Here is a 5,846-nt window from a genome sequence, read left to right on the forward strand (position 1 = left end):
AGCAAATAACACAAAATCTCCAGTCTTTCAGTTAAGAAACACAGACAATGGTCTGATTGATTAGGGATGCTTTGAATTGCAAGTACCAGACATCAAAGAGCTCAGCAAATTAAATGTTTATATCAACCCTATACAGCTCTTATAGCAATCTTTTAGATATAACTGAATACAAGTTTTGAATGCCACCAGGCCAACATCTAAATATATAGAATTGAATGTGTTTCATCTGCCAAATAGCATCCTTAGACTGCATGCTTCTGGAGGCAGAGGGCACTATATCTGGGTTTAGTACAGTACCTAGCCTGTGTCACTGCTTGACTAGTGCTTGTTGGGTGATACAGAGGACAAATAACGAAGTTGCAATCGATAGATGATTATGTATATTATGGCAAAAGTGATTTAATGATTTGGGTAGAACAGCTATGCTCCTAGTGTAGTTATATGGTAGCAGTCTTTCTAACAATCTGTGAGCTGGGGATCATAAAAGCTTATGCATATCTGACTTAGTTGGCCTACATGGTTCATCTCTACCCCGCCTGCTGCCTGACTTCAGACTAATGGTTAACTGCCTCTTTTTTTTTTTTACCAGCCTGTCATAAGGAGAAGGGTACAGCAGTACAACCTCTTGCCCCTTTCTGTGTTGGCACTCTAAACCATGTTTATCACAGTTGTACCTGCATTACTAACAGTGATGGAGCAATTCTTTGTATAAAAATGAATTTAGTCAAGGCTCTGATTTTTACACTTTTTAATTTCTCTGTCCAGAGAACTTCAACAAAGCTATTCACAGACCTGTTTAACTCAGATGAACAAATCAAGACCAAAAGTACTTATAATCATACCAGGTTTTACCTAAGCACAAACTCCTGGACTCGATATTTGGGGATTTGAGGGTGAAACTGAAGAGCTGTGATAGAAAGTCCAGTTATATGGTATGATTATCAGGAAATTTTAGGACTAGTATGGATTCATCGTTTCTTTCTTTTTCTTATAATTAAAAAAAATAAGAAGAAGAATGGTGCTGTAAGAGGTTTGAGTTGTTCTTCCTCAGTAAGGTAAGCACTTTAAATTGCAGGAATTCTTATAAGTTTTTCTATTCTGAAAAGGTATGACTATAAGCACTTAATGGGCTGCAGGAAGGTGTTACATTTTGTCTCCTTTTATTTAGATTGTAAGCTCTCCAGGTAGTGACCGTCTCTGCTGCGTATATATGTGAGTGCTGCCTGTGCGCTCCCCCCCGCCCCCCGCAGTTTCTGGTGCTTTGCAAACTGAGATTGTGATTTTTCGACTCCTTTGGCACAAAAGTGATTAATAATTAGGGGCCTATTATATAGGTATGACCTAAATGAATACTTCATGAATATTGAAATTACACAATAATAGGTAAGGGCAGAACTTCCTATGGTGCGTAATCAGAATGGAGACTCATGCTCATTTCTCCTCCAGCAGATTGCCTCCTAGTATTTTATTTCAGTATGTCCTTGTAGTCCATGAAATCAGTATTGAGAAGTCTTTCTGCAGAAAGTTGGACTCTTGGAGAAATGTGTTCCTGGCTGGCATTAGTATTACCAAGCTTATTTTGGAGAAGCTGTTTCAAGGGCAGTGTTAGTTGCCTCTTGTCTATCAGTGTGAGTGTGAGAGAGAGTGTCATGTGGCCTGTGAGCTTTGCATTAAGTCCTGGTTCAGTCCCTTTCAGTCATATCTGTATTAGTGTTGAGTTGACCAACACTTATTTTCTCTTGGAAAGACCGCAGCAACATGTTGCCTTGTAGATAACATCACCTGACTTACACTTTTTAACCAAATTCCATGATCAGTAACCTCAATCAATGGCATTCGATTTTACTGTTATGAATTCACTGGTAGGATGTATTTTAATGCTAGAGCACAAAGTAAAGAGCCATAAGAAAACAATGCTGTTTAAAGAATTAAAAGAAGCCAGTGAAAAATATATAGTGCTTGTATATACTACATAGTATTTGAAATTTATCACATTGTCTATCTGATTCATCTGAATGGCCCTTTAACATTCACTGTGCTTTACTTTATTTACACATAAAAGTTAAGTAGCATTAAAATTTCTAATTTACAGAGCTAAAAGCAGGGGAATACTGAGTTAAGGCTGTTGCTCCAGCCCTAAAACCCAGCTTCTGTATTGGCTCACCGCAGCAGTAGCATCTCTGCTGTATGCAACTGTGTGTACTGTTGTCACGCTTCTGCCATTTCTGTGCACAATGGCTGGACTTTTATAACCTTGTTACAAGAAGCACCATCCAGATTTGCAGATATGTCACACAGAGTTGTAAGGAGCTACCCACAGTGAATTTAATTAGCACCAAACATGGAATACTTGGTGACCTGCAGTGCAGATAACATAGTTGCTGTCCAATGATACTAACTTATTAAAAAAAAAATCCTATAATACTGTGATAGTATAGCTCATGTATTAGATTAAGCTAACAAAGGATTATAGCTGATAATTTACAGTCAAGAAAGCTGAATCACAAATGGTAACAACACCAAATCCAAGCCTGTTCTGTGCAGCAAACCATGTTGATTTGCAGTTCAAAGAAAAGATCCAGAAAGGACTGGGAACAACTGCCAGCAATTACTAGGTATTTCCCCAATACGTATGGATAGATTTTGGTGATGGATGCTGTAAAGACAGCCTTCTAAAATGAGCTAGTAATCTCCTGGTTTAAAGCATACAAGGCAAATACTACCAAGATTTACAATCGGAACCAACTTTATTATAGCTGGCTCGTGCTCTCATACAGAAATCTGGTGCTTGACTTGTGAGGGGAAATTAAAAAGGAACTGAGTCCACCCCTGTTTTGTTAGATTGATTCTCTGATATGCTTCAGGTTAAAGGAGAATGGTCTGGCAATTGTTCCAGCAGGCTATGTTCTCCTTCCCTTTTTAAAATACTAATTAAAAGAGCAGATGCTTGAGGCTGTACTTAGATGTGATGTAAACAGTGTCATGTTTATACAGTTAATAAATATATGTTCCTTAGAAAAAGTGTCCATGTAAAACTCCTAAATAACATTGCTCTACTATTGACTTAGAGGGCCAGAATATGGTTGGCAATAGACGTAAGCAGAGGCAAATTCTGCCAAGGTTAGAGGCATGGACATGATGGTCTCATGGTTAGAGCCTTGTCCTGAAATCCGAGACCTGGGTGTTGTACGAGTCAGCTGCTGAGTTGATGAATTATCTAGAGCAAGAGATAGTCCTACTCTTTTTCTGTATGCTTTCCCCTTCTGTAAATCTGAAAGAATATAACTTAGCTTACTGTGTAAAAAGCTGGGTCATTTAGAGAGGCCACTTATGTAAAAGCTTAATTGTGATACTCTCGGTTTGGGTTGAATTTTCCTGGTGGTGTGTACGGTGGGTAGAGGGCTGCTTTAATCTACCTGTTCATTGTAAATCTTACTTTGCACGTGCAATGAGTTCCACAAAATGAATACAGGCTACTTTCTTCTACATTTTAAACTTTGTTGCACCCATTTTTTCTGGCCAATTTATATCCGATATATAATATGCAGCACCATTTATCTTGTGCTGGAAAACATTTTGCAGAGCAACTTTTATGTGGAAAGTGGTTTACAGCAGGCTACTTATAACCTGAGTTTGACCCAAAGTGAGGGGAAAGATTTTTAGAAGCTTTATTTTCAGTTTTAGTATAAAATCTGCACACAATGGAGGTAGAAGAAACACTGGGGACTTTAAAACAGGAGGTAGGTTATATACACATTGAAACAAAAGGAAAAGCACTGCATACACAGGAAGAAGATTTCTAAATAACTCTTATTAACCAAAGAAAGATCACTATTTCTGGTCAAAACCCCTTTTATATTAGAATTACTGACTCGGCTCAGAAATGACTGAGTATTCAGGCTTTTTGAGGGATATTTCTGTCATTTTCCTCTTCAACCTCTGGAAAGAGAGCATCGTTCAGTGCTACAACCTATGTTAACAGGGCTTTGGATGCCTTAGTTTGATTGTTTTTTGATGGCTAGCACAATAAGAATTAAATAACTTCTCAGTGCAACATTGCTGTAAACCCAAGCCAGTGCATTTCGTTAATGACTTATTAATTGGGTCTGAGTTCTGCAACTTGGAATTGAGAGCACCAAAGGTCCAAATGACTGTACAGCGAATGATGCTCCCATGGTTAGGGGGAGGAGAAACCTCTCTTCAGTTTTTTCTGCTACCACAAGCTCCTGGTGCAATTCCAGGCAAGTCATTTAGGCTGCTGACAGATGTGAAAAAAAACAAAACAAAACATTGCTTTACCGGAAGAGGAAGTACATTAGTTCAACTTGTCTCCCCAGCTTCTGCATATATTGTGTGCTTCAGTGGGGCTTTTTGACACTTTCATCTAATAGCTGATTGAATCAGCTTTAGATAAGTGCCAAAAAACTCCACTGAGGCACACAGTCTATACAGACACTAGGCGGGCTGGGTCAAACTAATGTGATGCCTCTAGTGGGTGTGCACTACATATGCCAGGCGCAGGGGCACACTGAGTTTTAAAGTAAAGCACTGGGTTTTTTTTTTCTTTTGTCACATCTGCCTTATTCTACAGAGGGCAAAGAAAGACTATCAGAGTTTTTCCCTTTGTAGAATGGCAAATCAATAGCTACTATCGTGATCACCAAGTTAAAAACAAAACAAAACACAGGCATATGTGAATGAAAAGACCTAAATAATGAGCTCCGTTGTGGAGCAGAAAACAACTTCTGCAAACCCTTGGTCTCTCTCTACTTAACAGATACTGCCTAGCTGACAGATCATCTCCCAATTCTTCTAATTAGGGATTGTCTCTAAATTTAGAAACTTTATCACTACACCTACTTCCCAGAGACATTGTGAGGATGAATAGACTCAAGATATCCACATGGTTGGATATGATAGTAATTGGGGAGATGTTGGGAGGAGAGGGGAGCATATAAATGCCTAAAATGGGTAGGATGAGTGGTCGTGGAGATACCATATGAATACCTCCCTATGGCTTTGCAGTATCTGGCTGGACTCTATCCCTCAATGGCAGGGATACATTTTCAAATGTATATGTGAACAAATGTTGGGACAGGGCATTGGTAGGCAGCTGTGTGACTATACGTCTGTACAGAATAGGATTTTTGGTAAAAGAAACCAATTTGGAAATTTTGGCTGGATATTCACTTTCCTAGTAATATATTAGTTTAATTTAAATTCACTTTACAGTCAGTGCACAAGAGAATTATTTTGAAGGTTTAATTTTGCTAGCTGCTGAAAGCAATAAGGTGGCTATCAACAGAGAAGAAATAGCTTGGTTGTTTGTTAATGCTCTTGGGCTGTACTATAGCTCCTAGGGGCAGCTGGAACTGTAAAGGATTAAATAAAATATGTAGCATTGTTGCTTTTTGGATTATTTGTTTTGTTATCTTGACAGTTCTGTTTCATTTCTAGAAACTTACAGTCGATTTCTGTGGTTGATCAGAAAAGACCCTGTTTGAAGCCTGACCAGAAGCAGGGAAAGCCCTTTAGCCATCTAGAAAACATAATGTTTGGTTTGTTATTAGTAAGAAGGAAAAACCCATTACATTTATCATGTTTGCATTGGTGCTAATTTTCTGGACATTTTTAATTGGGGAAAACTGCATTGAATTGCCTATATTTGGACTGGGAATTTAGTGGGTTAAGATGGCGATATTTGATTTTTATCTGCTATAGGCAGCCATCTGGAGTTAGTTTTATTTGTGTTACGTGGCTTGCATGTGTTTATATTGCAGATTGAAATCCCTTAAATTGCATTCTTTGAATTTTTACATATCCTAAATGACACTTGCTTGCAATAC

The sequence above is a fragment of the Crocodylus porosus genome, unplaced genomic scaffold, assembly GCF_001723895.1.
Source record: "Crocodylus porosus isolate Cpor-Errol unplaced genomic scaffold, CroPor_comp1, whole genome shotgun sequence".
NCBI classification, from domain to species: domain Eukaryota; kingdom Metazoa; phylum Chordata; order Crocodylia; family Crocodylidae; genus Crocodylus; species Crocodylus porosus.